Source organism: Macaca fascicularis, chromosome 6 (assembly GCF_037993035.2).
Source record: "Macaca fascicularis isolate 582-1 chromosome 6, T2T-MFA8v1.1".
Lineage (NCBI taxonomy): Eukaryota > Metazoa > Chordata > Mammalia > Primates > Cercopithecidae > Macaca > Macaca fascicularis.
In genome coordinates, this window is record NC_088380.1 from 169,826,469 (window position 1) to 169,846,897 (window position 20,429).

Below are 20,429 nucleotides of genomic sequence, written 5' to 3' on the forward strand. Positions count from 1 at the left end.
AAAGAACAAACTTTTTATGGACTTAATTGCCTGAACCTAAATTTCATTCAGAATTCAGAGTTCTGCACATGATACAATAAAGAACATTCAGATGTGATTTCCCTTGCAAAGTATATACAGAGATCCCAAATAGTAAGTTATAGCTCTTCTTCAAATGATGCTCACTAATTTACACACAAAGACATTCTGCATGTTTGTGCTATTCTATAATCTTACTCACAATGGAGATTTCCATTTGGAAAAAGAAGTAAATTATGAAAATTTTTCCTCAGTGTTAGTATATGTAATTTCTATGGTAAATATAAAAATTACAGGATATGTAGTTATGATTCCCATTCAATTTATTCAATAATTAAGTGTTGAGTGAGTCTTATATGCTAACAATTATGCTAGATCATGAAATGTCTGAGTATGAAAATAAATGTTAACAGGTTTCTAGCCTTCAAAGACCCATGGCCTTTTTCCTATTAACAAAACAACCATTTGACTTGAAGTTATGTAACGTAGGAGTAAAACCACAGAAAAGCACAAGCTTTGACAACAAACCAAGTAGATCAAAATTCTAACTCACTCTTTTTCTTGTTCATTCTTTTTTTTTTTAAAGACAGGTTTCACCCTGTTGCCCAGGTTGGAGTACAGTGATGTGATCATAGCTCCTTGCAGCCTCAAACTCCTGGGCTCAAACAACCCTTCCACTTCAGCCTCTTGAGTAGTTAGAATTACAGATGCACACCATGATGCCCACCTAAGTTTTGAATATTTGAAACTTTTTTGTAGATGGAGTCTTATTATGTTCCCCAGGTTGCTCTCGAACTCCTGGCCTCAAGCAATCCTCTTGCCTAGGCTTGCCAAAGTGCTGGGATTACAGGTGTGAGCCACCACACGCAGTCCTAACTCACTCTTTTAATACACATATGCTATTCCATTGTATGGATGTAGCAGTATTTATCCAACCAGTCCCCTATCGATATAGTATGCATTCAGTGTTTTCTGTAATTAGGTGACATAAGACAGTGCTGCAACAAACACCCCTGCACACAGAGCCTTATGTTCTGATGTGTTTATTTACACAGAAATTAAAAGCAATAGCCTCCAGATTGCTGCAATCGTCTAACTAGTGTGCCTGCTCTGTCCTTGCTCTTTTATCATGTACATAAAAATTGTAACTTAGACCGTGTCAGTCTTCTGCCCCAATCCATCAGTGGTCTGTCAGTTCTCTTAGAGCAAAAGACAAAGTCCTTCGATGACCTGTGTCTCTTTGTGAATTGCTCATCTTCATCCTTGGTATCATTTTGACCCCATCTCCTACCACTCCCCACCACAGTTCCTTCACTCCAGATCCACTGGCCTCAGCACTATTCCCTGAATCCTACACAATGCAAGCCTTCACCTTGGAATTTCTTGCATTTGCTTGTTCCATCTACTTGGAGCTCTCTTTGCATAGGTCTCTGCACGCCCCACTCTCTCACATTCTTCAGGTCTCCTCCACTCAAGTGTTACTTTCTTAGCGGCGCCCTTCCAGAACATGCTAAATGCTAAATAAAACCAGTAACATACCTCCCCAAAAGAAGTAGCTCTTCTCCTCCTACCTCACCTTATTTTGTTCAAAGCATTAATTACATTTGACATACTTTGGATTTACTTGTTTATTTGTTTATTTTCTGTTTCCAGTCCTACTCCAAATAAGAGTACCACCCACAGGGGTAAGGACTTACTTTTTCCACTGCCATATCCCCAGTAACTAAAATTGTGCCTGGCACATAGTAAATGCTCACTTGATTTTTATTAAATGAATTGATAAAGGAATACGAGAGACTCAAAGCTAGGATAGATGCTGCCAGATTAATTTCCCCAAAACGTTGCTGCAATCAATATTTTTCTGCAAGATGTAAGAATGATTGTAACTACTTCCCCACGCTTTTACCAACTCTAGACATTATCATTCTTTTTGTTATTTGTGTATGTACTTTTTGTCTAAGGGATAGTTGCAGCTTTTATCAAGTAAATGTGAAATTCTAATGTGTATCCAAACACGCATATTTAATTTACTTCAGTATGTTCCTAAGTGACAGACTGTAGAGAATGCAAACAGAAACAATGCAGATAACTAAAGTTTCGAGCTAGTATTTTCAATAGTTCATGTCCACAGATTTTTAGTTCCAACAATTAAAATGCAAATCAAATACCTCTTCAAGGAGACCTGTCTAAGGCAGCAGTCTCTCAGTTTCAAGGAAGCATCTTTCAGCCAGCACCGTCCTTCTGTGAAATAAGCAGCTTCTTTGGCAAGTCTGAAAGAAAGAATGGGGAAAATGAGAGGATCACTCATTATAACTACCCTCCTGGAGTTCTTTCAAGAATATGCTTCCATGACAGATAAAGGGAATTCAGAGGCTAAGAGGCACTCTGTTAAGATTTACAGGCGGCTTTGGCACAGATCCAGATGCAAGAAAAATAACAAATGTGAACAGGAAAAGAAGGATGTGACAGAGTGAGAATATCCTTCATATGACATGAAAGGCAGTGATTCTGGGGATGCAAACTCAGCCTGTTGAATAGTCCTTGAAAATGGCATTTTAAAAGAACATCAAGCAGTTGGAAGACCTATGGGGAAATTGACAGGATCCAGAACTAGACAGTCGTGTTGAAGTATTGTAAGGCATGGATTTGCTTTAAAAATGTCTCAGTGTTAAAAGATAATTTCCATTTGTAGTGTAGAAATTACAAAGTCGGGTCATTTTTTGGATAGTTCTGAGTTAATAAAATGATAGCATAAACCAAAATTAACACTAAATGCAGTCATATTTCACTTTCAAGTTACTCTTTTCTTTCATATTTAATAGGGTTTTGGGAAGGAAGACAGGTACCTTTCCAAATTGCAAACTACAGATGTCCTACAAAACCCCAAAATATTCAGGCCTACTTCAGAAATTAGCCAAATCCCGCATTTTGGAGATAAAACTTAAGTTGGAGGTAGAGCCAATAAAAAGATAAAATACTGCCAGACTACAGAAGACTCAGATGATTTCAATGATGTTGCCAACAGATGGTAAATGCAGGGCAGTGGAAGATAATGCCAAAATAATTACCTCTCAAGCCAGAAGCCAAACTAGGGAGTATGTTCTGAGAAATAATTATTCTACTCACTGCTCAGGAAAAGGACACGCACACACACAAATATTAGGAGGAAAATAATCAAATCTGTAGAAATAAAGGAATAGTACTTAGGTTAAATTATTCTATCAAAGGAAATGGAAAAGGAGAAAGAATAATTTAGATATGCCTCTTAAGAATAACATTATATGAAAGTAATTCAATAATAATAATGTTTGCCTTTTTAAAGCCATATGTGCTAGGCCTTGTGTCAAATGCTTTTATAAGTATTTTCTCATTCAACTCTGGATAATGCTGTAAGCTTGATTTTATTATTACTCAGGTTTTACAGGGGGATAAAGAAGTTAAGTTCTCTTTCCAAGGTCATATAACTTGTAAGTGGTGGAGCCAGGATCCACTGCTAGACATATTGATGACAGAGACTCCACTCTCGGATATTTCACTGCATAAGGTCACATTTTACAGGTAAACACCTAAAAAGCAGCTTAACTTTCTATCTGAAGGCAACCCAACTATGTAACCCTGGTATATGACAATGTTACTCTGTTCACCTAAGACTCAAAGACTCATTGATACAAACATTTAATTGGCACTTACTGTATCACAAATGTCACACTAGGCACTAGGGAGAAGATAATTTCAGCTCAGGAAGAGTATACTGTGTAGTGGGTGCTATTAGGCCATTCTTGCATTGTTATAAAGAAATACCTGAAAATAGGTAATATACAAGAAAGAGGTTTATGTGGCTCACAGTTCTGCAGGCTGTACAGAAACATAATGCCAACCAGCACCTGCTTCTGAGGAGGCCTCAGGAAGCTTTTATTCATGGTAAAAGGCGAGGCAGAAACAGGAACTTCATATAGTGAAAGCAGGAGCAAGAGAGAGAGAGTGTGAGCAGGAGGAGCCACACACTTTTAAATGATGGGCTCTTGCAAGAACTCACTATCATGAAGACAGCACCAAGCCATAAGGGATCTGCATCCAGGATCCGAACACCTCCCACCAGGCCCCATCTCCAGCATTAGGAATTACAATCCAAGATGAGATTTGGGTGGGGACAAAAATCCAAACTATATCAGTACAGAATAAGATAGATATGTAAACAAATAATCATAATGCAATGCAAGAAATGGCATGATAGCAGATACATTCATGGGAAGGTGGGAAGAAAGAAAGGGATGAGAAGTAACTGAAAGAAAGAAAACAGAATATCCAAAGACATTAAGTTGGCATTCACAAAAAACATTCAAATACGGAATGCAGACCGTGACCAAAGAACATAACTATTAAAAATGCATGAAAAAATGCATGGAATAATTTTGCTGAAGAGTGTGCTCATCTAAGTAACTTTGGAAAGGAGTAAAGACTGTAAGACTAAATGCAAAGGAAACTTAACATAAGCATTATACTCTCTTTGATAAAATTGTTTTCCCTGAGGATAGAGTTAACAGTTATTTAAAAACTACATATGTATATTGTAATTTTACAAAAAAGTAAATGGATGATGGATGATGAGAGTAAGATTTCTCACTATTGGAGCGGTAGATAACAGACAAGCAAAGAGACAAGACAAGAAAAATCCATGTGGTAATGTTTACAGTTGGGAACATCAGTACAAACTCCTGTCTAGCTTAATATAGATGTTGATGGAAATGTTTAGAGATGTGCATGTGTATGTGTTTATGCACAGCTTGGCATACACATATATGTTTTCTTGTTCTGTCAACGATAATTACCTACAAGAGACAACACACCAGTAGCCACACCTAAAGGCCAGATCTTGGTTTCTAATACCTTTCTCCAATAAAGGAACCAAATATCTTTAGAGAAATATCTGATTCTAAGACTGGGGCAGTAAATGTACAAGATGAGTCTGGAGCCTGTTTTACTCAAGAATAAAAAGAAACAAACCCACGTTGATAGGTATATAACAAAATAATGGCACATGAGCTAACTGCAAGAGCTCCTAATGGCCAAAGCAGGAACAGTAATAATAAAATTATATTTGATTATAACCTAAAATATAAAATAAATATCCATTAACCCATACTAATATAAACAGCTAATTAAATAAATAGATGAGAGAGGACTAATAAGTTTCTTATGCCGAAGAATTTCAAATCATTTACAAAGATACCCCATTCTCAAGGAGGGGAACATAACTCTATAGTGGAGAAACCTGACAAACACTACTTCAGCCAGATAATCAAAGTTAGTATCAACAGTGGTTGCATATGTTGATTAGTATGTGCCCCTGCTATGACATGATAATAATGACACTTTGCTTCTGTGGTCTCCCTCCCAAATTCTCATAACACCAGTGCAATCATAAGTAAATCACAATATAAATCACTACTGAAAAATGTTCTACAAAATTAGGTTCTACCAATTTTGGCGAGTTTGGAAGACAGAAGATGGCCGAAGCATATTTCTCTTCCTCTGGCAGTGACAAGCAGTCATTTGACCTTCTCTCCTTGAGTCATCTTCCTTGATGCTCCACATTTTATAAATTTTCTTAACAGGAGAAAAAGCAGCAATTTCCTGATCCTTTAAAAATCTACAGCAAATAGAAAACACGTGACAGCCTTTCCTGACCTTCACTCTTAGAGACCATTCAGTGGTTTTCTAAGCACCTAATCCCCTGTATTAAATTCCTTTCTTCTCAAAATAGTTAGGGTGGTATCTGTTTCCTGACTGACCCCACTGATAAACACATAATGTATACATTACAGCACCTAGCTCTCACAGGCACTCAATAACGTTCTACAAAATGTATGAACAGAACTCCTTCAAAATCTTCAAAGTCAACAAAATCAAGCAAAGTCTGAGAAGCTGTCCCAACCAGGAGGAGCCTAAGTAAACAGCGCTATGTGAAATGTAATATCATAGATAAGATCCTAGAACAGAAAAAAGACATTAGGCAAAAACTAAGAAAATGTGAGGAAAATGTGAACTTTAGTTGATAATAATGTGTCACTGTTGGCTCATTAATTGTAATAAGTGTATCATGTTGATGTAAGATATTAATAATAGGTAAAATCAGGTGTGGGCTATCTGCACAACTTTTGTATAAATCTAAAACTATTTTATATTTAAAAGTGTATTAAAATCAAATATCCATCTCAAGAATTAAAAAGAATTTAAATAATATAGAAAAGAAAATTAAATATTTTTATATTTATGAGCTTTCATAAAAAGAAAAATAGCATTCATTGAATATGTACTTCTAAATATTAAGAAATTAAGTACCCTAGAAACTTACATATACGTGAGAAAGATGAACACTTACCCTCAATATACAAAAAATTCAAAGAATAGAGCAACTTTTTAGCAAATTCTGAGAGGTAGAACTTCTGGGAGGGAAAAAAAAGGCTCAAGCAAAGAGTTGCAGGATAAACTAATCTGACCTTCCTAAAGTGGATAAAATTGGTATTATTGAAGGATAAGATTGTCTCCCTGAATGGCTCGCTCTCTCTGTCAATTTCTAGCAAGTCTCTTTCTTATTTTTCTCACCAAAACATTAAAAAAGATGAGCCTGAAATGAACTACCAAGGACTGAATTAACTATGGTCAATTTTCACAGTAGTTGAACATAATAGGATCATGGAATCTCAGAGCAGGTCAAATCACCAGGGTCAATCCCTCACTGTGAGGAAACTGAGACCCAGAGAGATAAGGTGTCTTGTCCTACAAAATAGGTATAACTGGTGACTCATTTGACACTAGAGCCAAGTTTTCTTTAACTCTAGGGCCATGCTTTTACCCATGTATGACACCACTGATGGAAAAGAACTGCTACATGTTACTTCTTGCAGCCATTCCTTACTTCCTTACCTTTCTGTCTTTCTCTCTCTCTCCAATGTTTGTCTATCACAACACATTTTCTAACAGAGCAGATAGAGAGGTTAAAACACCCTCTACCCTATGCATCCCATACCCTAGATAATGAATAAACTTATATTCCATCCTTAAAGACAAAATGTTGTACTAGTATAAAGCAGCCATGCCCTAAGGTGACAAGTTAATCCTGGAACCAAAGCACACCAGCTCACACCAACATGCTTCACACCATAATAAACTCAGAAACTTCATTAAAGTAATGTTTGCTTATGAAGCTGGAACCAATTAAAAGTAATTAAACAAAAAAGAGTGATCCATTTCTTCTACTATATTAATTTAATTTGGATGAGAATAAGCTATACCTCGAATTAATCACTTCAATGGGAGTTGGTTAAAATGGCTAGGTTTTCCAGCCTATGACTTTTAAAACTAAAATGAAGAAAAACACAAAAGTAGTTTAATTGCAATAAAAGTACAGCTTTGAACCTCAAAATAATCAGATATTGAGCAGATGCAGCTATTTTTCCAACTTATATTCTAATTAGTTTTCTTTGGTCTAAAACTGATATGCATCCTATAAACTTGCAAATTTAGTAATAATCTGTAAAAATCTTTTTCTTTAAATAGCTTGGGAGTTGTCTGCTGGGACTAAAAATATATGCAACAGATACAGAAATGTTTAAAAGTGAAAATTTTGCCTGTCTGAAATGTACTTAGAAATATGAAAAATCTGTGCTTAAATAAGTTGCCTCAAAATTGCCTCATTTCAAATTTATTAAACTTTCAAAATCTCAAAGACAAAAGAAAAATGTCAGCAGGTGATGGTAAGCAAGCATAAACTTTATATAATTATCATGTTTCACAAACCACAAAAGTTGATTTTCAGAGCAGAAAAAAAAAATCTTTGCAACCACCTAACCCCAATTTTCACATTTGTGCAACATATCCACAGTGCTTAAGTAATTTTCTAGAAGGCACACAAGTAGTTGGGATTAGATCCCAAGGGTGCTGCCTGTTGGTGCAACGCTTGCCACCTCTTCATAATAACATGCAGCCCCCTCAGTTTCTTGTCTTCATAGATGAGTGGTTGCCATTGCTTATATAATATGAAACCTTCATTCCCTTATTCTCATGTGTGTTTTCTTGGTTTCACTTCACCCTAAAAGTCAAGACTATTTACTTTGGGATCTTTATATCTTCAAGGAGAAAAATACTTGACTGTTTGCTCTATAGCTTGAAGCAATAGGTCTAAAATATAATACAACCTTTATTATTTTCCTCTCAGAATCGGGTGACAGTAAGTAAAGTATATTTTGCAGACACAGGATAAACAAAAGAGAAGTTATGACAGTGAATGCTAATTAACAAATAATCGTGTTAAGTAGAGTGCCCTCGATGATAACACATTTGGCTTGGTGGTTCATTCCAGGTGCCAGAGTGAGACTTTCTGACTTCAAAGCCTTCTTCTTCCATTGTTCAGCTGTGTGACCATAAGTCACACCCTCACTATTTTTATAGTTCAAAATAGATAGGTAGATAACAGAGAGAGACACAGAGACATAAAATCAAAGGAAGGAAATTCAGTAAAGTCCCTGGTGTTTCCCACAATGACTGCCTTAATGCTTCTTTTAGAAATACCAAATAACAAATTGTTTCATTATCGTTTATCGCTCTCTGCTTTACCAAACATTTTCGGCTTACCTAGTATGCAAGCCAGGGCTACTAACATGGTTCCTTAATACTTCTAAGTCTCAGGTCTCCTCATCTATAATGCTTACTCACAGAATTTAATGAGACAGTAAATAGTATGCTGTAAGTTGTCTGTTGAGATTTGGAAGCCTTTTCACCCTTTGCTGTACTTTCCCTTTTATGGCAAAGGCTAGGAGCTTAAGAGCTGGATTTCCCAGGCTCCTTTGCTGACACTATTCTGGACACAGATTAGGTTCTACCAATTTTGGCGAGTTTGGAAGACAGAAGATGGCCGAAGCATATTTCTCTTCCTCTGGCAGTGACAAGCAGTCATTTGACCTTCTCTCCTTGAGTCATCTTCCTTGATGCTCCACATTTTACAAATTTTCTTAACATGAGAAAAGGTAGCAATTTCCTGATCCTTTAAAAATCTACAGCAAATAGAAAACATGTGACAGCCTTTTCTGACCTTCACTCTTGGAGACCATTCAGTGGTTTTCTAAACACCTAATCCCCTATATTAAATTCCTTTCTTCTCAAAATAGTTAGGGTGGTATCTGTTTCCTGACTGACCCCACTGATAAACACATAATGTATCCATCGCAGCACCTAGCTCTCATAGGCACTCAATAAAGGATCGCTTGAAACAGCAGCAGTAGTAGCAATGGCAGCAGTATTAGTAGAGGCAGTAAACGAAGTCTTCACTTTCTCTAACAAAACAAGAATAGAGGACTATCCAAATTAGGGAAAATTCTGGATTATGGCCCTCATAAGAGAAATATACATTAGTATTTAGAATTAGATACAATAATTTAATTCAGCTATCATGCTATTTTGTAGAACTATGTTTGGATTTGCAAGTATTGTTTGTGCATTTTATGTTCATGTGATTTGGAGAAATGATTTTTAAACAAAAAACCCCAGCATATCTGGGTTCAAATCTCACTCAGCTACTTACTAACTGTGATTTTGCACAAGTCAACTTTCTATGCATTGTTTTCCAACACAAAATAAAATAGCTGAAATAAATGCTCATAGAGGGTCTGTTCAGCTGTTTAATGCTGTGCTTTTAGAACTAAGTATGTGAAGGCTTTTAAGGTCCTTGAAAACTAATGCCGGAAGTGATTTAAATATTCCCCTGAAACCATATGTATGTGATTAATTTTCCTAAGGAAGAAAACATTTGCATACCAAAAGGTATTTTTCATTTTAGTATAGCCTAGCTCCTGTCCCAATTACCATCAATTTTTTATTAATAAAATAATGTTGTCTCATTTCAACCAATTTACAGTCAAGAGAAAAGAGACCTGAAAAGTATTCATTTATTCCATTCATTACAAGGATATCTCAGAGGGCAATAATATACTGGTCTTTTCAATCATCAAAAAGCATACAAACAGTAGCTTCTGGCAAAAAATAAAATAAAATAAATACATTTATAAGGCAGGGAAACAGAGAGGGGGACACAAAGACACAGAGAGAGAGAGAGAGATGGAGAAAGAGGCAGAGAAAAAGAGGGAGGTAATATGAAAAAATTTTGAAAAGTGCAAAGCACTGAATGAATGTAAATATAAGACGCTTAAACCACCTATCTGAAGAAATTACCAATCAATGAAATCTATTTCTTTATTCTGCTAGAAAATTTAAGTTCTCTAATGCAGTCCAGCATATATTGGTTAGAGCATAAATTCTGGGTAAGAGCAGACATGGAGTTGAATTTCAGATTCAGTAATTACTAGCTGTTTGATTATAAAGAATTTAATTTCCATGAGCTCCAGCTTCATATTAGTAAAAGGAAAACAATAACAGTAATCTCATAGAATTGTTTGAATTAAATAACAAGATTCATGTACATACATGGATAATACCTATTAAGGTATTTACTATAAAGCAAATGCTGGTTACATGTTAGTTACTCTCAGAAATCACTCCTCCAACCAACCTGCTGTTTCATTTCATGAACTATCTTTTGCTATCCCACTGGTATCTTTTTTTTGTTGGCAATTTTATTATGATAAGCTCAGCTCTAAAGGATTAAACCGATTTCAGTTTTCACCACTCTGAACGTGTGAAGAGATGCTAGAAGGAAAAAAAATTGAATTCAGAAAGTAAATTCAACTTATTAAGTTGAAACTAAAATAGAATTATAAAGGATAAGTTTGGTTTTGGTTTCAATTAGTGATTAGGAATACTCTATTCTGTCATAACTCAATCTTTTTATCTACTTTTGTTTTCAGCAGGTTCTGGGCCATCCAGTTCTAATCTCCTTTATAAGAATGGACTTTGAGCTGGAAAAATACTAACATGTGAACTGCTCAGATTACCTTTAGTGGCACACAGAATTTCTCAAATCTAAAGGAAAGGGTCAAAAGATGCAAATCCAAGGGGCCTTGGAAAAATATTTATAATATACTAATAAATTGGTGCTTCGTCGGTCAGATTTCTCCAAATGTGGTCCATGGCCCATTGTGGGCTGCCACAGTCTCCATGGTGGGCCATGGTCTTTTCCAACTCAATGGAGTTGGAACAAATATTAACTAAGCATAGTATGTGCCAGAAACTATTCGATACTCAAAATAGAGTGGTAAATAAAATGTAAAAAGTCCTTGATCTATTGGACTTACATTCTAGTATCCAGGGACAGACACATAAAAATTAATAAGTAATATATACTATCTGGCAAATGATATAAGTGTTTTAGAGAAAAATAAACAGGAAATAGGAATAGAAATACCATGGTAGGAAGAGAGGTTCAATTTTAAATAGTGTGTTCAGTGGAAGTTTCACCAAGATGATAACATTTGAGAAAAGACCTAAAACAGATGAGTAGCAAGCCTTTTGCATATCTGGGGAAAGAGTATGGTAGGCAGAAAGAGGATCAAGGCAAAAAAATTGGGGTGAAAAAGTACAAGCAGGCCATGTGACCAATCTTTTCTTATTAAACTATCTTTTACATTGAATGAGTAGGTGAGCCATGGGATAGTTCAACCTTCCCGAAATGAACTGCTTTCAAAAATCTGGAAAATCTTCAGATGTACTTTTGCAAGTCGAGCCCTGGACAGTGGACACCCAGGAAAATTATCCAGAATGACAATATGATGCAATTTTTTTAAGTCTAAATGAATATCGCATCCAGCTATTGTGGTCACTGCTATTTAAATCTAGAAAATAGAACCCCTCCGAGTAAAGACTGAAGAATATGGCACTCATTCAACAGTCAGTGAAATATTTAATAAGCATGCACTATGTTTCATGTATTATTTTTGTATTATTATCAAAAATACAAATAAGAAGATTGCATTTTCTGGCATCTTGGTCTCAGATAAATAACAAGGACATGTACGCAGAGTCATGTGATGAAACAACTCAAGCACATGGAATCAACCTTCTACACCGCCAAGCACCATCAGCAACGTTCTGAAGAAAATTTTCTTTGGAGTCTCACACTACAGATATGGTCATCTCCATACACAAACAATCAGCAGATTACCTATTTAACATTATTCACGAGTACTAGATAGCATCGACTCTAAAAATAGACACAGACAGATTAGATTATTCTTTCTTAACAGAGGTGAATTACCCATGAAGCAAAGCAAGAAATAAAGAGACCTAATTTTGCAGGAAAAAAATTTCCAATTATTCTTTGGCTGGACACTTCTTTGGATTTTGTGGATGAGGAAAAGAGAACAGACAATTCCCCCTAATTATCTGTTCCTATAATGAACATCTGTTGCATTTGCCCCAAATCCATTCTCCCTTTCTCTTGGAGAATCATCCCCTCCTCCTTTCTGAGTCAGACAGTTTTGATTGAGAAATTTGGCTCCAGGGATGAGCAAGTAATCCAAACTAAGACAGAGTATTCCTTGCTCCCTTGCAGGGCCAGTTTCATTGGGGAATGTGTGAGCCATGTAAATATACATGATCCTGCAGTCAGAAGGATCTCAGACTTGGCTTAATGCATTACAGCCTCTGTCTCAAAATAGGTAATAATTTTGTTTCTGAACTTGTGTTTTTTAAGCAAAATCCAGTGGGACAATAAGGTTTCCATATGAGCATAGTAAATATGCACAATGTCCATCACTCCATGCTACCCCATTCACTCATAACATTTGCATGTAGCATTCACATGGCCCCGTGAATACAGAATTTCAGTACATTAGAGTTCAGTGAGATTCAAAGCAAGAAGGTATCATTTGCATCTAAAACTGAATAATTGAGGGCCCTGAAAGCCACATTTTTCTTTTGAGCCAGAATTTCCTTCAATAGGAAAAGAAGGCAATTGCATTCTAAGAAACACGGGTGACCAAAGAACCCTATCGTATTCATTTTTTCCAGTGTAACATTCCTGTATTAGGCAACCACTTAGCTGAAAATGATGACATTCAGGAAAAGAAAAAACAGGGCAACTCAGAGTTCCTTTTCCTTTTGGCCCTTCCCTACTCATCAATGAGTGGGACCTAGAGAGTATTGATAGAATGAGGACATATCAAGAAGTGAAGATAGTGTGATGCAGCATCTCTACAGTTCTGAAAAGAACAAAATCCATATGCATGAGAAAGTTTATACAACATAAATTTTGTAATTTTGATGAATTTGTATATGAATTAAATGTCATTTAAAACTGGCATTGCACATATAAAGAGAAATGGTAAGGTCTATGCTAATCATTTAAAATTTAAATTTTCTTTACTTAGAATGACATTAAACAGCAAATAAAAAACACCATGACAAGTTGAATGTGAGTGCAGAAGAAAGAAACTTCACATTTAATCACCTTTGACAACACTCTTTTCTTACTTTTTGAACAAGAAACTTCACACTTTTATCACACACTAAGCCCCACAAATTGTGTAGCTAGGCCTTCTTCCTGGCCACCGTGATTGGTTCAGAATGGGCACATGAATTAATCCAGGTCAATGAGACCTAACATCATGGAGTTTTTTGGGTTTTGCCTTTGTTGTTGTTGTTGTTGTTTTTTAAATTTTGTTTTATTTTGGTTTTCTTTCCCCTGGAGCTAAGAGAAATAGAGTGTCTCTTTCCACTGAAAGTGATTAGGGATAAAACCCTGGGGCTCCTAATGGTCATCTTGCTGCTGAATAATGAAAACGCCAGAGAAAAAAAAAAATCACCCCAGAGGTGGAAAAACATTCCTCATAGTATCATCTGAGCATCTGAGCCCAGCCATGCCTACTCCTCCTATGTTTCTATTTTGTTCACACTAGTTGAGATCAATTCCCTTTTTGCTCAAGCTAGTTGGAACCAAGTTTCTATTATTTACAACCAAAACATTCTTGCTATTAGTATTCCCCGGCCTCGTATCTTTAATGTGCTCCTGCTCCTTTGCTTATGGAATAAAGGCAGTCCTTATGAATTCAGCATTTACTCCAGGCTCCTACCCAACTTTCCACTTTTTCCTTCCATTATGCAAACTGTACACTTGAGACGTGTTCTGGCCACCCCCCTCTGCTCTTGGTTGCGCCTTCCTACTGTGCTTTACTTTTACTATTTTTGCTTACACCTAGCGACCATGTGACCTCACTTACCGCCTCATAATGCTGCATCCGATCTTTTTTTTTTTTTTTTTTTTTTTTTTTGAGACGGAGTCTCGCTCTGTCGCCCAGGCTGGAGTGCAGTGGCCGGATCTCAGCTCACTGCAAGCTCCTCCTCCCGGGTTTACGCCATTCTCCTGCCTCAGCCTCCCGAGTAGCTGGGACTACAGGCGCCCGCCACCGCGCCCGGCTAAGTTTTTTTTGTATTTTTTAGTAGAGACGGGGTTTCACCGTGTCAGCCAGGATGGTCTCGATCTCCTGACCTCGTGATCCGCCCGTCTCGGCCTCCCAAAGTGCTGGGATTACAGGCTTGAGCCACCGCGCCCGGCCAGCATCCGATCTTTCAATACCCACCTGCAATGTTCTTTCTCTAGAATGATCTCCCTGTTTGTCCTCAAAACCATGTTCTTTCTATTTCTTTAAACATTGCCATTTCAAATATACACTGTGTAATAACAATTATCTATATCCCTCACTAAATTGTACATATTTCAAAGGTATCTATGAATTTTCTACAGTGTCTAGCACACAAACTGGTGCATACTTCTTGTTCAATAAGTACTAGTTGAATTGAATTAAATGAGAGACTGAAAAACAACTGAGAAGAAAATTCAAAACACTCAAGAGGGTAGGAAGAATCAGAACCTTGATGAACTCTGGCAGTGATATCTTAAGTAGGCTATTTTGTGTCATTCTTAAGGTTATTTTTGCCTGAAGGAAGACACAATAAATGACATTTTAAAAAAATCAGATGATCTATTCCTGCTTAATGCTTAGGATAAAATGGACAATTCAGTTCATCAAGGAGACAAACTCTCCCAGCTTTGGCTCTGAGTCTCTCAAGTTGCAGTTATCATCTGTTAGGCCAAAAGTAGCACTTTGAAATAGAAAGTCTCATATACCAAAATGTTTTAGGTTCAATAGAAGCATAAATTCAAAAAGATCAAAGTCATACCATTTTTTTACATTTTATGGGTACATAGTAGCTATATATTTTCATGCATCCCTTCCTCCCTTCTACTCTTAAAATACAGAAAGCATTCAATAAAGTCAATAAACACCAGTTGAAAGTATTTTCTTGTCTTTGTTTTCTTTTTTTGAGACGGAGTCTCGCTCTGTCACCCAGGCTGGAGTGCGATGACGTGGTCTCGGCTCACTGCAACCTCCACCTCGAGTGTTCCAGCGATTCTCCGGCCTCAGCCTCCCAAGTAGCTGGGATTACAGGCACCCACCACCATGCCCTGCTAATTTCTGTAATTTTAGTAGAGACAAGGTTTCACCATGTTGATAAGGCTTGTCTTGAACACCTGACTTCAGGTGATCCGCCTGCCTCGACCTCCCAAAGTGCTGGGATTATAGGCATGAGCCACTGCATCCAGCTTAGTTGAAAGTTTTTAACTAAAACTTTTAGTTATTATCAAAATCTTGTCCTGAACTATTTCTTTCATAATTTTTATTTTCATGTTCTAATGTAAGGGGTACTTTGAAAAACAGAATATAACGTGATTAGTGCCACTAGAATAGTACCCCTGACATTCTGCGATGCTCTAGCTCCTTCTTAGTTTGGGTTTCTCCATAAACAAACTCTGAGACAATGATGTGGGTACAAGTGGTTTTGCAGGGAGGGGATGCCAGGAAATACTGTGAAGAAGTAGAAAAGTGAGAGAGCAGAAGGGGGATATGTTAGTAAGGGGTGAATAAATAAACAAGTTATTGCTGTAGGCAATTGGGTGTCAATACTACTGAGGACCCTCTGAGAGTCTTTGTGCAACACACCCTGAGATTCCCATCCCTCACTGGCTGAATGTCACTCCAGGGGCATTAACTCTACAGCACTTCTAGGCTTTCCTTGGCAGCCTAGAAGTGCTAGAGAATACCACTAGGCAAAGAGACACAGAAGACTGCAACTACGTAAAGGAACCATGTGTGATTGTCCTAGAACAGGCTGAGGGGATATGACTGACCGCATCTGCTACAGGTCTGATAAGTGTGATATGACATACTCCTGAAGCCTCAATATTTTATCTATTGTGCATCTGCTGTGTGCTAGACATTGTTCTAGATGTAAAAGGTATAAAATTGAAAATAACAGATGGAAATCTCTTCCATTATGAAACTTGTACACCATTAGAAAAGAGAGATATTAACTCATGTATTACACAAACATATGAAGCATGTTTTATGACGTTCAGGAGGTAATAAATGCATATAATGATCACTTGATCTTGTCTGAGAATTAAGGACAGGTTTATAGAGAAAATGAGATTTGAGATGAGGAAGGAAAGGTAAGTAAGACTGCACTAAGAGACACTGAATACATTTAAAAATGGAAATATGGCTGAAGTGCAAAGATAAAGGAGAAATAGGAGCAGCAGGTCAGGCTAGAAAGGCCAGCAGAGGCCAGATTATTTGGCACCCTGAGGGATATGTTAAAAACTATAGTTTTAAAATAAGAACAATAGAAAGTCACTGAAGGATTTTAAGAGGAGAGAATATTATACGGCAAGACTGTGTTTTGAAAGACGACGTTGCCTATCCCTTGTAGGAATTGGTTTAGGAAAGTGCAGAGTAGGTGTGAGAAGTACACTTTAGAGAACGTAAGTGATAAAAATTGTGTGAATAAAAATTGTGGCTTAAGCTAGATAGTCAGAGAGTTACAAATTAGATGAACTGATATACAAATGGCATGACTTGATGATAAATTAGATATGGAAGAAGAAGTATCCATGAAGATACTTCCATTTCTACCTCTGACTTCTGCTCACTGGACCCCCAGAAAGGTAGACACTGTCTTATTCTCTGCTGTACTGTATTAACTCATATAGTGCCTGGATTACAGAGCATGCCTATATTTTTGGATGATTTTTGATAAATTATCAGGGAAGGAACAGATTTGGTGAGGGAAGTACCTTTGAGAGTACCATACGTTTGAGACCTCCAAGTGGTAATGCAGAGTAAGCATTTGGAATGGAGAGTCTGCAGCTCCCAGGAGGTCTGGTCTGGAGATGTAAACCTGGAATAGTCATATTTACTTGATAATCGAAATGCAGGTCATACTTGTTATTCCCTGGCGAGAGAATTTAGTATAAGAAGAAACCCTTGAGGAACTTGATTGTCCACAAATTAAACCTAATGTATAACTGCAAATAAATTTCTCCTTTGAAAGCTTATGTAAATATTCAGAAGTTATTCTTATATAAATAAGTTGGGAAGGCAATCGTTTTGGTGTTGTTTTTGCTTTGTTTTATTTATTTATTTTTACCTTGTCTTGATTTCTCAGTCTCTTAGAGATAATTTTGTTTTTCTCTCACACATAATTTTTATCCAGACACACACACACAAGCGGTTCTCACATTTTAAAAGTCTGTGATAAAGCTTAACACAGTTTGAACTATTATAAATAAGAAAACTATTCAACAGCGCTTTCAAATCACTCGCTTTAGCTTCTAAATGTTCTAAAATGCAGAGTTAATTACTTAGTGGGACATAATGGCAAATACAATTAAATGGAAAGAGGCACAGAATTGTCAATAGAAAGAATCCCAGAATCAAAACAACTGTTTACTTGTCGGCCGATAAAGTGAAGAGCAGAAAACCTCTTTGTAAAGGTGGTGGTTTTTTTCCCTTAGCAGAAAGAGAACATGTGCATGAAATGAATAGTCTATATTTTATATCTAAAAATACCATACATATACAGAAAAGCACTTGATTTCTGAGATCCTATAACCATATGCCAACTAGAAAACCAGCGGCTAAATGTATTTACAGCATTGACAACAAAGCCAAGTAAATGGAAACTTCAGGACATTCTTACTCCAAAGCTTACTTCAGTTTAAATTTCCCTTGAATATTTGTTTAAGCTCCATAAGGTTAAGGGGAAAAAAATATAAGTGAAATAAAGTGATATACTCCAAGTTATAAGGACCAGATATGAGATTTAGATAAGGGCTTGTCTTAGACCAGGGCTCTCTTCATCATGCTGCATTTTCATTTTTCCCTCCTTGCGAGTTCTTCTATTAAAATGAATCTCTGCTCTATCACGTAGATTAACCCAAGGGTCATCATTCTAAAAATGCAAGAGAAATGAAATATGAAGTGTGTATTTGAATTTTACTGAGTCATCACCATCTACTTATAAATGAATTAGAAAACCAATAAAAAATGGGCTGACATAGTTACACCCCCAATGAATCTGTCCATTAGGGGATAATCAGCCGTGAGTTATTCATGGTGGTTCTACCGCCGGGTGGTGTACGGCCCACCTCTGAGTAGCATGTAACTGGCTTTTCCTCTGCTTCTGGGACTATATACATGAAATGTCAAGAATCAGACTTACTTAATTTTTGGTTTTGAAAATGTGAATGAGGAAAATACAGTTTCCAAAATCTGACAAATAAGTAAAACAAGATGTATGAAGGACTTGCCTCCAGGGAACAAACACTTAGTAGTAAACCATTCCTACATTTGATTAGATTCTGTTCATTACATTTTCTAGAATTTTGTAATCAATGTAGAAGTTCCCCCAAATGGAAGGCTCCAGTCTGTATCTCTCCCCTGAGTTCTAGACTCATATCCACTTCATAGAAACCTCTCCACTAGGTTATTCCATAGAAATCTCCAAAGCCCAATTCCAGATTGTTATCTTCTCCCTCCGTGTCTGTCGCTCCCTTAGCTTTCCCTATGACATTAAATTGCCTTCCAGGCACCCAGTTTCTTAAGCCAGAAACATGAGAACCAGTGCATTCCCTCACACAGCAGACAAAATTTATCAGAAAATCTATTGTTGCCATATGGAAAATATTCATAGAATCCATACATTCTTTCCCAACTCTGCTGCCACTACCTTTGTGAAAGCCACTTTCAATTCTCTTCTGCATAACTGCATTATCTCCCTGTCTAACTTCCTACTTCTAAACTCACACTCTACCCAAATTAATAGTAGCTATAGTGATCATACAAAAATGTAAACCTCATCACATCATTTCCTGATTAAAATTCTTCATTATTTTGCTGTGAACCTAAAACTATTCTAGAAAATAAAGTATATTCATAAAAAATAAAAGCTTTCACTAGCATTCAAACGAATTTCAAGTAAAACTTAAAACTCTTTTTATGGTCAAAGGTAAGGCTCTGCAGGTAGTTACATAGATGTGTATACATGCATTATTGCACAATATGTTAGCACTTCTTGGAACAACTGTTGGCCTACTTGGCCCACCTACTCCCCAACAGCACTCTTCAGTGTACTCACTGTCACTGAGCCACAGAGCAGAGTCAGAAGCTGCTGAGAAGCTCGAGTTTTTCCCACTTTAGGATTTCTGCATGTACTGAACTGTTTGCCTGGAATTTTCTTTTTCTTTTCTCTGCTTCTCTTTATTGTTCCTTTTAATCTTTCTGGGCCCAACCTAAATGCCGTCTTCTCCAAGAGTCCTTCCAGAGTCACCCAATCTAAAGAGAAACATCCTCTCCTCACACCCTTATTCTCCACCCAACACCTGGTAACTCGTTCTTTCTTTCTCTTCGACAAATAGAAATTGTATATATTTATCGTGTACCACATGTTCTTTTGAAATATATATACTCTGTGGAATGGCTAAGTCTAGCTAATTAACGTATCCATGATCTCTTACATGCTTTATCTATGGCAATAGTTAATTAGATGTTGTGCATACTGTTTAGTTGCTTATTCCTTGTTTTTCCCACCAGATTGTGAGCTTTGTGAAGGCTAGGCTTTGTTTTATTCACTAATGTGTAACCAGTAGCCACTACAGTGTAAGCATTCAATAAATACTTGCTGAATAAATGAGTGACACAGTTAAGTGGTAAGCACTTCCCCTTGGGGCATCATTATATAATCTTCAAATAAATACGAGCCTGGCTGGCAACCTACTGAATCCAAAACCCACTGTAAGAAACTGAAACAAAAACCACAACCTGAAATTTTTTGCTGCAAAAGGATGATTTTTTTCTCTCATTTGAAACATGCTGACCGTAGAGTGTCCTATTGATGCCTCCAATTTCAAAACTCTTCTTAGATCTTCAGATTTTGTTCTTACTCTTTCCCCAGTGAGTGTTTTGGTCAGCATTAATGCATATGCCATGTTGATTTCAGCACAGCGAAATGAAAATGTAAGACTTTTATTTCCAGAAAGTTAATTATTTTGGATGTCATGAGAAGCTGAAGTCTCAAACATTTCCAATCTTTCTTAATCAGCATTTCCCCAAATGTTTTTCTAA

General features: G+C 36.8%; 1 long non-coding RNA gene across 1 annotated transcript in view; it reads right to left on the reverse strand.

The window, feature by feature from the left end:
- LOC102144565 (uncharacterized) overlaps positions 1-20,429 on the reverse strand; it is a 227,887-nt gene that overhangs the window by 73,565 nt on the left and 133,893 nt on the right. The window contains exon 2 of the long non-coding RNA XR_001491726.4: positions 2,187-2,288. This is a non-coding gene — a long non-coding RNA (uncharacterized lncRNA). The remainder of the gene's footprint in view (positions 1-2,186; positions 2,289-20,429) is intronic.